Source organism: Convolutriloba macropyga, chromosome 2 (genome assembly GCF_964194025.1).
Source record: "Convolutriloba macropyga chromosome 2, txConMacr16.3, whole genome shotgun sequence".
Lineage (NCBI taxonomy): Eukaryota > Metazoa > Xenacoelomorpha > Acoela > Convolutidae > Convolutriloba > Convolutriloba macropyga.
This window is the reverse complement of record NC_134469.1, coordinates 29,766,118-29,779,723: the sequence shown is the minus strand read 5'-3', so window position 1 is coordinate 29,779,723 and position 13,606 is coordinate 29,766,118. Positions and strand designations below refer to the sequence as shown.

General features: G+C 34.9%; 1 protein-coding gene across 1 annotated transcript in view; it reads right to left on the bottom strand.

Annotated features, from left to right (window-relative positions):
• The window catches only part of LOC142358604 (protein FAM76A-like), a 606,005-nt gene that overhangs the window by 487,698 nt on the left and 104,701 nt on the right, over positions 1-13,606 (bottom strand). The window lies entirely within an intron of this gene.

Here is a 13,606-nt window from a genome sequence, read left to right as displayed (position 1 = left end):
AAGTTGTCTGCCAGTGAAACAGATGATCTTCGGTTTCTTTTTGTCAGCTGAAATTCGAGCTGCCTTGGCTATTCATCAGCATCTGCTTTCTTCCTTTTGTTTTCAAGTTCTTGCTTATGCTGTCCCAAACGTAATTCGTCCTATCCTCCATCTCAATCTGCTTCTTCAAACAACAGTTTAATTTTTTTAACAACAGTTTAAGACACTACTAACAATATTATTCCATATCAACATAGCAATTTAGTCTGTTGCTGCAGCTCCAATCAGATAAATTCACGGAGAATTTGCATAACAATATATCCATGACGATACGCCTTTTTAATGATTTTACTCCATTAAGTTTTTTAAATTAATATTTACCAAAGTTTTTAAAAGTTTTCAGTTTGTTTTTGATGCACTATTTTGAAAATAATTTCGTCAGCAAAAATTATGAGCATTTAATTTTTCGTATAAATTTGTTTGTATTCTGTTTTCTTTCAGACAGTTATGAGTCTAAACTTCAAAATTTTATGTTTGTTTTGTTGCTCCTCTTTGTCACTTAGAGTTGTTAAAAGTTGTGGTTGGCTGTTGGCCGAAAAAAAACATAACCATAGGTGGAGTTGAAGCTTGGTGAATTGATGCACTTGGTGAAAACGGATGTCATTTGGAAGCCACTAATAACAATTTTTTGCACGACGTGTTTAGCGAAAGTGTTTGATTTCCTTCGTCTGTGAAAATCAGTACAAACCGACCAATTTAGCGTAGTGCTCCCTGTATTTTTGAAAAAAATAATTGATTGTAAGTGTATTATCATAGGTATTATAAAAAAGATGCGATTCTAATAATGATCCACTTTTTAGATGGTGTGCTTGAGCAAATTTTTTATTGAGACTGGTAATTTTTGCATATATCCCAAACAGGTATCATGTCGGTTTCTAGGGAGAATCTATTGATACAAACAAGGAAACATTTCAATTTCATCTGGCGATAAAAGACTAATAATATGAGTACATTCATTTATAGAAATCAAATCCATTTTGCTGACGCATATTTATCAGTCCGTTCATTAGGCATTGGTACTGGTATGGTTCTCTAGAAGTTGAGGACTCCTGCGCCAGTAACAATTGGGATTGCCAATGTGAAGAACATTCCGTCTTCCACGACATTAACGTTTCTGTGATTTTTGGTTTCTTGGTATGTCAATAACTGATTTTTGGGTATAGCACGTGATAATCGTCCTTTCATATCATTTGCCGACTTACTACTGCCTAATAAAGCAAAAATGAACACCTTTTCACGTCACCTCTGATTCCATCCCATCGTTTGTTGTTCGCCTATCTGGGTCTTTTGTTCGGCGTGATCCAAGCATATTTCCCACTGAGCATGCGATACCTACACCTGCAAAGAACGCTGCTACAGCTCCAAGAGTGAGCATTGCAAGACTTTGTTTTTTTCAGGATAGTTCTCATGTCCATGTTTGGTTTTCTTTTGAAGTGTTTTGTAACTTTGCTCTTTAATGTCGTGAGCTGCAACTATTTGTTATCCGACATGTTCAATTAAATTATTGAATGTTAATCTATGTACATTGAACTTCTTTAGCTTCAGATTAAATCCGAAATGGCATTGTTGAAAAGAGTTGTTCAAGATCAGTAATTAGTTTTTCAACTGTTGATAAATTTTTATTTTGTGTTCATTCGAAGGAATGGAACTAGAAACTGAATATAAACAACTTGTCTGCTAACATCAATTTTTTTCATACACCAATTCTACATTTTATTGTGAGTCATCGCCCTTGCTTTAACGTAATTAAAATATTAGTATCGCAGAGTATAATCAAAAATTATTTCACAGAATTTATCTTTGTTTCATTTTTAATCAACCTGAAGTTTAAAAAGGCTTAATTAATTTCACAGGTCGCCAAATTGAGATATTTTTGTTGGAATTTTGGATAATAGACATATTAAGCTTTCATTGAAAATAAATAATTGTCTGATCTTGAAGTTGACTAAGAGTACTTTGTTGATTTTTTCCACAAACTAGAATGGCTTGAGGAAGCATAAGTGATGTTTATCTTAAAAATCGAAAATTTGTTTTATTGAATCAATATTGCTTATTTTGGGTGGTTTTGTTATTGTTTTACTAGAATAAATCGTCTTGGGATAGTCAACCATAAAACTTATTGTATTCTTATGGCGCACTTAAATTTGAAGTCTATCAAAAGTGTTCATCAGGTTACAGACAATTGCAATTTTCCAAAGTTCTGATTTGTTGAAATTTGTTGGCTGAGGTGTTAAACATGTATGAAAAGTTACGTCAGTTAAATTCATTTGACCTCAATTTGCACTAGTTTTTTGTCTTTCAAAACAAATTCAAGGCTGTTGCAAAACATTTGCAAAAAAATTGTTCAAAGTATTAAACTTGCGTTAATACGTGGCTCTGTTGATGAAGTAATTAACGGTTTTTAGTAATGCAAATATTTTAACTCATTTGAGAAGGGTTTAAATTGGAATGACATTCATCGTTTTATGCATGATTTTCAATTTGTGTTTTGCTCGTACGGAAAAAAATTTTTCGCAAGATTTAATTTTGTTGTTCTGTCAAAATAAAGCGGATTTCATTGAATCTAATATAGAAGTCTACGAGAGATTTACCCGGGAGTTTGCTTGTCCAGAAGTCATCAATGATTGAGTCAACATCACTTGGGTTGTCCGTGTGTCTCTGGGCAGTGTTCAATCTGTCTGTTGCTAACGTTGACTGGTTGCATTAATGCCCCGATGTTCTTTTTCTATCGCGCCCTAAAAGTTGAAATGTTTCAGAATTGTTTATCAGGTTACCAACAATTGCACTTTTAAAAGTTCTGATATTTTGAAATTTGTTGGCTGAGTAGTTAAACATGTATGAAAAATTACGTCAGTTGAGTTCCTTTGATCTCAGCGTTTCCAATTTGCACAATTTTTTTGTTTTTGCAAACAAATTCAAGGCTGCTGCAAAACGGGAAGCGCAGGGTACTTTCGCTAAAAACTTACTTTAATTATTAAACCTGCGTTTTTATATTTACGGGACATTGTTGGCATTGTTGATGAAATAATCAAAGGTTTTTTAGTAATGCAAATATTTTAGCTCTTTTGAGAAAGGTAAAAATAGTTTCAATTGGAATGACACTCATCGTTTTATACATGCTTTTCATTTTGTGTCTTGCTCACACTCAAAACGAATTTTCGCAAGATTTAATTTTGTGGTTCTGTCAAAACAAAACAGATTTCATTAAATCTAGTATAGAAGTCTACGAGAGATTTACCCTGGAGTTTGCTTGTCCAGAAGTCATCAACGATTGAGTCAGCATCACTTGGTTTGTCCTTGTGTCTCTGGGCAGTGTTCAATCTGTCTGTTGCTGGCGTTGACTGGTTGCATTTACTATAATGCCCCGATGTTCTAAATCAATCGCGCCTTAAAAGTTGAAATTTTTCAGATTTTTTCATCAGGCTACCAATAATTGCACTTTTAAAAGTTCTGATATTTTGAAATTTGTTGGCTGAGGTATTAAACATGTATGAAAAGTTACGTCAGTTAAGTTCCTTTTATCTCAGCGTTTCTAATTTGCAAATTTTTTTTGCAAACAAATTCAAGGCTGCTGCAAAAAGGGAGGCGCAGGGTACTTTCGCTAAATATTTACTTTAAGTATTAAACTTGCGTTTTTCTGTTTACGGGGCATTGTTGGCATTGTTGATGAAATAATTAAAAGTTTTTTAGTAATGCAAATCTTTTAGCTCATTTGAGAAAGATAAAAATAGTTTCAATTGGAACGAAACTCATCGTTTTTTGCATGCTTTTCAATTTGTGTCTTGCTCGTACTCAAAACGATTTTTCGCAAGATTTAATTTTGTGGTTCTGTCAAAACAAAACAGATTTCATTAAATCTAGTGTAGATGTCTTCGAGAGATTTACCCGGGAGTATTCTTGTCCAGAAGGCATCAACAGTTGAGTCAACATCACTTGGGTTGTCCTTGTGTCTCTGGGCAGTGTTCAATTTGTCTGTTGCTGGCGTTGACTGGTTGCATTTACTATAATGCCCCGATGTTCTAATTCCATCGCGCCCTAAAAGTTGAATTTTTTAAGAATTTTTCATCAGGCTAACAACAATTGCACTTTTAAAAGTTCTGATATTTTGAAGTTTGTTGGCTGAGAAGTTAAACATGCATGAAAAGTTACGTCAGTTAAGTTCCTTTGATCTCAGAGTTTCCAATTTGGACAATTTTTTTTGCAAACAGATTCAAGGTTGCTGCAAAAAGGGAGGCGCAGGGTACTTTCGCTAAATATTCACTTTAAGTATTAAACTTGCGTTTTTCTGTTTACGGGGCATTGTTGGCATTGTTGATGAAATAATTAAAAGTTTTTTAGTAATGCAAATCTTTTAGCTCGTTTGAGAAAGGTAAAAATAGTTTCAATTGGAATGACACTCATCGTTTTATGCATGCTTTTCAATTTGTGTCTTGCTCGTACTCAAAACGATTTTTCGCAAGATTTAATTTTGTGGTTCTGTCAAAACAAAACAGCTTTCATTAAATCTAGTATAGAAGTCTTCGAGAGATTTACCCGGGAGTTTGCTTGTCCAGAAGTCATCAACGATTGAGTCAGCATCACTTGGTTTGTCCTTGTGTCTCTGGGCAGTGTTCAATCTGTCTGTTGCTGGCGTTGACTGGTTGCATTTACTATAATGCCCCGATGATCTAATTCCATCGCGCCCTGAAAGTTGAAATTTTTCAGAATTTGTCATCAGGCTACCAACAATTGCACTTTTAAAAGTTCTGATATTTTGAAATTTGTTGGCTGAGGTGTTAAACATGTATGAAAAGTTACGTCAGTTAAGTTCCTTTTATCTCAGCGTTTCCAATTTGCACAATTTTTTTGTTTTTGCAAACAAATTCAAGGCTGCTGCAAAACGGGAGGCACAGGGTACTTTCGCTAAAAATTTATTTTAAGTATTAAACTTGCGTTTTTCTGTTTACGGGGCATTGTTGGCATTGTTGATGAAATAATTAAAGGTTTTTTAGTAATGCAAATCTTTTAGCTCATTTGAGAAAAATAAAAATAGTTTCAATTGGAATGACACTCATCGTTTTTTGCATGCTTTTCAATTTGTGTCTTGCTCGTACTCAAAACGATTTTTCGCAAGATTTAATTTTGTGGTTCTGTCAAAACAAAACAGATTTCATTAAATCTAGTGTAGATGTCTTCGAGAGATTTACCCGGGAGTATGCTTGTCCAGAATTCATCAACAGTTGAGTCAACATCACTTGGGTTGTCCATGTGTCTCTGGGCAGTGTTCAATCTGTCTGTTGCTGGCGTTGATTGGTTGCATTTACTATAATGCCCCGATGTTCTAATTCCATCGCGCCCTTAAAGTTGAAATTTTTCAGAATTGCTCATCAGGTTACCAACAATTGCACTTTTAAAAGTTCTGATATTTTGAAATTTGTTGGCTGAGGTGTTAAACATGTATGAAAACTTACGTCAGTTAAGTTCCTTTGATCTCAGCGTTTCCAATTTGCACATTTTTTTTGTTTTTGCAAACAAATTCAAGGTTGCTGCAAAACGGGAGGCGCAGGGTACTTTCCCTAAATATTTACTTTAAGTATTAAACTTGCGTTTTTCTATTTACGGGGCATTGTTGGCATTGTTGATGAAATAATTAAAGGTTTTTTAGTAATGCAAATCTTTCATTTCATTTGAGAAAGGTAAAAATAGTTTCAATTGGAATGACACTCATCGTTTTATGCATGCTTTTCAATTTGTGTCTTGCTCGTACTCAAAACGATTTTTCGCAGGATTTAATTTTGCGGTTCTGTCAAAACAAAACAGATTTCATTAAATCTAGTAAAGAAGTCTACGAGAGATTTACCCGGGAGTTTGCTTGTCCAGAAGTCATCAACGATTGAGTCAATATCACTTGGGTTGTCCTTGTGTCTCTGGGCAGTGTTCAATCTGTCTGCGTTGACTGGTTGAATTTACTATGAAGCCCCGATGTTCTAATTCCATCGCGCCCTTAAAGTTGAAAATTTTCAGATTTGTTCATCAGGTTACCAACATTTGCATGTTTAAAAGTTCTGATATTTTGAAATTTGTTGGCTGAGGTGTTAAACATGTATGAAAAGTTGCGTCAGTTAAGTTCCTTTGATCTCAGCGTTTCCAATTTGCACATTTTTTTGTTTTTGCAAACAAATTCAAGGCTGCTGCAAAACGGGAGGCGCAGGGTACTTTCGCTAAAAACTTACTTTAAGTATTAAACTTGCGTTTTTCTGTTTACGGGGCATTGTTGGCATTGTTGATGAAATAATTAAAGGTTTTTTAGTAATGCAAATCTTTCACTTCATTTGAGAAAGGTAAAAATAGTTTCAATTGGAATGACACTCATCGTTTTATGCATGCTTTTCAATTTGTGTCTTGCTCGTACTCAAAACGATTTTTCGCAGGATTTAATTTTGTGGTTCTGTCAAAACAAAACAGATTTCATTAAATCTAGTAAAGAAGTCTACGAGAGATTTACCCGGGAGTTTGCTTGTCCAGAAGTCATCAAGGATTGAGTCAACATCACTTGGGTTGTCCTTGTGTCTCTGGGCAGTTTTCAATCTGTCTGCGTTGACTGGTTGAATTTACTATGAAGCCCCAATGTTCTAATTCCATCGCGCCCTTAAAGTTGAAATTTTTCAGATTTGTTCATCAGGTTACCAACATTTGCATGTTTAAAAGTTCTGATATTTTGAAATTTGTTGGCTGAGGTGTTAAACATGTATGAAAAGTTACGTCAGTTAAGTTCCTTTGATCTCAGCGTTTCCAATTTGCACTTTTTTTTTGTTTTTGCAAACAAATTCAAGGCTGCTGCAAAACGGGAGGCGCAGGGTACTTTCGCTAAAAACTTACTTTAATTATGAAACTTGCGTTTTTATGTTTACGGGGCATTGTTGGCATTGTTGATGAAATAATTAAAGGTTTTTTAGTAAAGCAAATGTTTTAGCTCATTTGAGATAGGTAAAAATAGTTTCAATTGGAATGACACTCATCGTTTTATGCATGCTTTTCAATTTCTGTCTTGCTCCTACTCAAAACAATTTTTTTCAAGATTTAATTTTGTGGTTCTGTCAAAACAAAACAGATTTCATTAAATCTAGTGTAGATGTCTACGAGAAATTTACCCGGGAGTATGCTTGTTCAGAAGTCATCAACAGTTGAGTCAACATCACTTGGGTTGTCCATGTGTCTCTGGGCAGTCTTCAATCTGTCTGTTGCTGGCGTTGACTGGTTGCATTTACTATAAAGCCCCGATGTTCTAATTCCATCGCGCCCTTAAAGTTGAAATTTTTCATATTTGTTCATCAGGTTACCAAGATTTGCATGTTTAAAAGTTCTGATATTTTGAAATTTGTTGGCTGAGGTGTTAAACATGTATGAAAAGTTACGTCAGTTAAGTTCCTTTGATCTCAGCGTTTCCAATTTGCACAATTTTTTGTTTTTGCAAACAGATTCAAGGTTGCTGCAAAAAGGGAGCCGCAGGGTACTTTTGCTAAATATTTACTTTAAGTATAAAACTTGCGTTTTTCTGTTTACGGGGCATTGTTGGCATTGTTGATGAAATAATTAAAGGTTTTTTAGTAATGCAAATCTTTTAGCTCTTTTGAGAATGGTAAAAATAGTTTCAATTGGAATGACACTCATCGTTTTATGCAAGCTTTTCAATTTCTGTCTTGCTCGTACTCAAAACGATTTTTCGCAAGATTTAGTTTTGTGGTTCTGTCAAAACAAAACAGATTTCATTAAATCTAGTGTAGATGTCTACGAGAGATTTACCCGGGAGTATGCTTGTCCAGAAGTCATCAACAGTTGAGTCAACATCACTTGGGTTGTCCATGTGTCTCTGGGCAGTGTTCAATCTGTCTGTTGCTGGCGTTGACTGGTTGCATTTACTAAAATGCCCCGATGTTCTAATTCAATCGCCCCCTTAAAGTTGAAATTTTTCAGAATTGCTCATCAGGTTACCAACAATTGCACTTTTAAAAGTTCTGATATTTTGAAATTTGTTGGCTGAGGTGTTAAACATGTATGAAAAGTTACGTCAGTTAAGTTCCTTTGATCTCAGCGTTTCCAATTTGCACAATTTTTTTGTTTTTGCAAACAGATTCAAGGTTGCTGCAAAACGGGAGGCACATGGTACTTTCGCAAAATATTTACTTTATGTATTAACCTTGCGTTTTTGTGTTTACGGGGCATTGTTGGCATTGTTGATGAAATAATTCAAGGTTTTTTTAGTAATGCAAAGCTGTTTACTCATATGAGGAAGGTAAAAATAGTTTTAATTGAAATGACATTCATCGTTTTATGCATAATTTTCAATTTGTGTCTTGCTCGTACTCAAAACAAATTTTCGCAAGATTTAATTTTGTGGTTCTGTCAAAACAAAACAGATTTCATTAAATCTAGTGTAAGATGTCTACGAGAGATTTACCCGGGAGTATGCTTGTCCAGAAGTCATCAACAGTTGAGTCAACATCACTTGGGTTGTCCTTGTGTCACTGGGCAGTGTTCAATCTGTCTGTTGCTGGCGTTGACTGGTTGCATTTACTATAATGCCCCGATGTTCTAATTTCATCGCGCCCTTAAAGCTAAAATTTTTCAGAATTGCTCATCAGGCTACCAACAATTGCACTTTTAAAAGTTCTGATATTTTGAAATTTGTTGGCTGAGAAGTTAAACATGCATGAAAAGTTACGTCAGTTAAGTTCCTTTGATCTCAGCGTTTGCAATTTGCACAATTTTTTTGTTTTTGCAAACAGATTCAATGTTGCTGCAAAAAAGGAGGCGCAGGGTACTTTTGCTAAATATTTATTTTAAGTATAAAACTTGCGTTTTTCTGTTTACGGGGCATTGTTGGCATTGTTGATGAAATAATTAAAAGTTTTTTAGTAATGCAAATCTTTTAGCTCATTTGAGAAAGGTAAAAATAGTTTCAATTGGAATGACACTCATCGTTTTATGCATGCTTTTCAATTTGTGTCTTGCTCGTACTCAAAACGATTTTTCGCAAGATTTAATTTTGTGGTTCTGTCAAAACAAAACAGATTTCATTAAATCTAGTTTAGAATTATACGAGAGATTTACCCGGGAGTTTGTTTGTCCAGAAGTCATCAACGATTGAGTCAACATCACTTGGGTTGTCTTTTTGTCTCTGGGCAGTGTTCAATCTGTCTGTTGCTGGCGTTGACTGGTTGCATTTACTATAAAGCCCCGATGTTCTAATTCCATCGCGCCCTTAAAGTTGAAATTTTTCAGATTTGTTCATCAGGTTACCAACATTTGCATGTTTAAAAGTTCTGATATTTTGAAATTTGTTGACTGAGGTGTTCATAATGTATGAAAAGTTACGTAAGTTAAGTTCCTTTGATCTCAGCGTTTCCAATTTGCACAATTTTTTTGTTTTTGCAAACAAATTCAAGGCTGCTGCAAAACGGGAGGCGCAGGGTACTTTTGCTAAAAACTTACTTTAAGTTTTAAACTTGCGTTTTTATGTATACGGGGCATGGTTGGCATTGTTGATGAAAAAATTAAAGGTTTTTTAGTAATGCAATTCTTTTAGCTCATTTGAGAAAGTTAAAAACAATTTCAATTGGAATGACACTCATCGTTTTATACATGCTTGTCAATTTGTGTCTTGCTCGTACTCAAAACGATTTTTGGCAAAATTTTATTTTGTGGTTCTGTCAAAACAAAAGAGATTTCATTAAATCTAGCATAGAAGTCTACGAGAGATTTATCCGGGAGTTTGCTTGTCCAGAAGTCATCAACGATTGAGTCAACATTACTTGGATTGTCCTTGTGTCTCTGGGCAGTGTTCAATCTGTCTGTTGCTGGCGTTGACTGGTTGCATTTACTATAATGCCCCAATGTTCTAATTCCATCGCGCCCTTAAAGTTGAAATTTTTCAGAATTGCTCATCAGGTTACCAACAATTGCACTTTTAAAAGTTCTGATATTTTGAAATTTGTCGGCTGAGGTGTTAAACATGTATGAAAAGTTACGTCAGTTAAGTTCCTTTGATCTCAGCGTTTCCAATTTGCACATTTTTTTTGTTTTGCAAACAGATTCAAGGTTGCTGCAAAATGGAAGGCGCAGGGTACTTTCCCTAAATATTTACTTTAAGTATTAAACTTGCGTTTTTCTGTTTACGGGGCATTGTTGGCATTGTTGATGAAATAATTAAAGGTTTTTTAGTAATGAAAATCTTTTACTTCATTTGAGAAAGGTAAAAATAGTTTCAATTGGAATGACACTCATCGTTGTATGCATGCTTTTCAATTTGTGTCTTGCTCGTACTCAAAACGATTTTTCGCTGGATTTAATTTTGTGGTTCTGTCAAAACAAAACAGATTTCATTAAATCTAGTAAAGAAGTCTACGAGAGATCTACCCGGGAGTTTGCTTGTCCAGAAGTCATCAACGATTGAGTCAACATCACTTGGGTTGTCCTTGTGTCTCTGGGCGGTGTTCAATCTGTCTGCGTTCCCGTTGTTCTAATTCTATCGCGCCCTTAAAGTTGAAATTTTTCAGATTCTTTCATCAGGTTACCAACATTTGCATGTTTAAAAGTTCTGATATTTTGAAATTTGTTGGCTGAGGTGTTAAACATGTATGAAAAGTTACGTCAGTTAAGTTACTTTGATCTCAGCGTTTCCAATTTGCACAATTTTATTGTTTTTGCAAACAAATTCAAGGCTGCTGCAAAACGGGAGGCGCAGGGTACTTTCGCTAAAAACTTACTTTAATTATGAAACTTGCGTTTTTATGTTTACGGGACATTGTTGGCATTGTTGATGAAATAATTAAATGTTTTTTAGTAAAGCAAATGTTTTAGCTTATTTCAGAAAGGTAAAAATAGTTTCAATTGGAATGACACTCATCGTTTTATGCATGCTTTTCATTTTGTGTCTTGCTCGTACTCAAAACGATTTTTCGCAAGATTTAATTTTGTGGTTCTGTCAAAACAAAACAGATTTCATTAAATCTAGTCTAGAAGTATACGAGAGATTTACCCGGGAGTTTGTTTGTCCAGAAGTCATCAACGAATGAGTCAACATCACTTGGGTTGTCTTTGTGTCTCTGGGCAGTGTTCAATCTGTCTGTTGCTGGCGTTGACTAGTTGCATTTACTATAAAGCCCCGATGTTCTAATTCCATCGCGCCCTTAAAGTTGAATTTTTTCAGATTTGTTCATCAGGTTACCAACATTTGCATGTTTAAAAGTTCTGATATTTTGAAATTTGTTGGCTGAGGTGTTAAACATGTATGAAAACTTACGTCAGTTAAGTTCCTTTGATCTCAGCGTTTCCAATTTGCACAATTTTTTTGTTTTTGCAAACAAATTCAAGGCTGCTGCAAAACGGGAGGCGCAGGGTACTTTCGCTAAAAACTTACTTTAAGTATTAAACTTGCGTTTTTCTGTTTACGGGGCATTGTTGGCATTGTTGATGAAATAATTAAAGGTTTTTTAGTAATGCAAATCTTTCACTTCATTTGAGAAAGGTAAAAATAGTTTCAATTGGAATGACACTCATCGTTTTATGCATGCTTTTCAATTTGTGTCTTGCTCGTACTCAAAACGATTTTTCGCTGGATTTAATTTTGTGGTTCTGTCAAAACAAAACAGATTTCATTAAATCTAGTAAAGAAGTCTACGAGAGATCTACCCGGGAGTTTGCTTGTCCAGAAGTCATCAACGATTGAGTCAACATCACTTGGGTTGTCCTTGTGTCTCTGGGCGGTGTTCAATCTGTCTGCGTTCCCGTTGTTCTAATTCTATCGCGCCCTTAAAGTTGAAATTTTTCAGATTCTTTCATCAGGTTACCAACATTTGCATGTTTAAAAGTTCTGATATTTTGAAATTTGTTGGCTGAGGTGTTAAACATGTATGAAAAGTTACGTCAGTTAAGTTACTTTGATCTCAGCGTTTCCAATTTGCACAATTTTATTGTTTTTGCAAACAAATTCAAGGCTGCTGCAAAACGGGAGGCGCAGGGTACTTTCGCTAAAAACTTACTTTAATTATGAAACTTGCGTTTTTATGTTTACGGGGCATTGTTGGCATTGTTGATGAAATAATTAAATGTTTTTTAGTAAAGCAAATGTTTTAGCTCATTTCAGAAAGGTAAAAATAGTTTCAATTGGAATGACACTCATCGTTTTATGCATGCTTTTCATTTTGTGTCTTGCTCGTACTCAAAACGATTTTTCGCAAGATTTAATTTTGTGGTTCTGTCAAAACAAAACAGATTTCATTAAATCTAGTCTAGAAGTATACGAGAGATTTACCCGGGAGTTTGTTTGTCCAGAAGTCATCAACGAATGAGTCAACATCACTTGGGTTGTCTTTGTGTCTCTGGGCAGTGTTCAATCTGTCTGTTGCTGGCGTTGACTAGTTGCATTTACTATAAAGCCCCGATGTTCTAATTCCATCGCGCCCTTAAAGTTGAATTTTTTCAGATTTGTTCATCAGGTTACCAACATTTGCATGTTTAAAAGTTCTGATATTTTGAAATTTGTTGGCTGAGGTGTTAAACATGTATGAAAACTTACGTCAGTTAAGTTCCTTTGATCTCAGCGTTTCCAATTTGCACAATTTTTTTGTTTTTGCAAACAAATTCAAGGCTGCTGCAAAACGGGAGGCGCAGGGTACTTTCGCTAAAAACTTACTTTAAGTTTTAAACTTGCGTTTTTATGTATACGGGGCATGGTTGGCATTGTTGATGAAAAAATTAAAGGTTTTTTAGTAATGCAAATCTTTTTGCTCATTTGAGAAAGGTAAAATTAGTTTCAATTGGAATGACACTCATCGTTTTATACATGCTTGTCAATTTGTGTCTTGCTCGTACTCAAAACGATTTTTGGCAAAATTTTATTTTGTGGTTCTGTCAAAACAAAAGAGATTTCATTAAATCTAGCATAGAAGTCTACGAGAGATTTACCCGGGAGTTTGCTTGTCCAGAAGTCATCAACGATTGAGTCAACATTACTTGGATTGTCCTGGTGTCTCTGGGCACTGTTCAATCTGTCTGTTACTGGCGTTGACTGGTTGCATTTACTATAATGCCCCGATGTTCTAATTCCATCGCGCCCTAAAAGTTGAAATTTTTCAGAATTGTTCATCAGGTTACCAACAATTGCACTTTTAAAATTTCTGATATTTTGAAATTTGTTGGCTGAGGTGTTAAACATGTAAGAAAAGTTACGTCAGTTAAGTTCCTTTGATCTCTGCGTTTCCAATTTGCACAGTTTTTTTTGTTTTTGCAAACAAATTCAAGGCTGCTGCAAAACGGGAGGCCCAGGGTACATTCGCTAAAAATTTATTTTAAGTATTAAACTTGCGTTTTTGCTGTTTACGGGGCATTGTTGGCATTGTTGATGAAATAATTAAAGGTTTTTTAGTAATGCAAATCTTTTAGCTCATTTGAGAAAAATAAAAATAGTTTCAATTGGAATGACACTCATCGTTTTTTGCATGCTTTTCAATTTGTGTCTTGCTCGTACTCAAAACGATTTTTCGCAAGATTTAATTTTGTGGTTCTGTCAAAATAAAATGGATTTCCT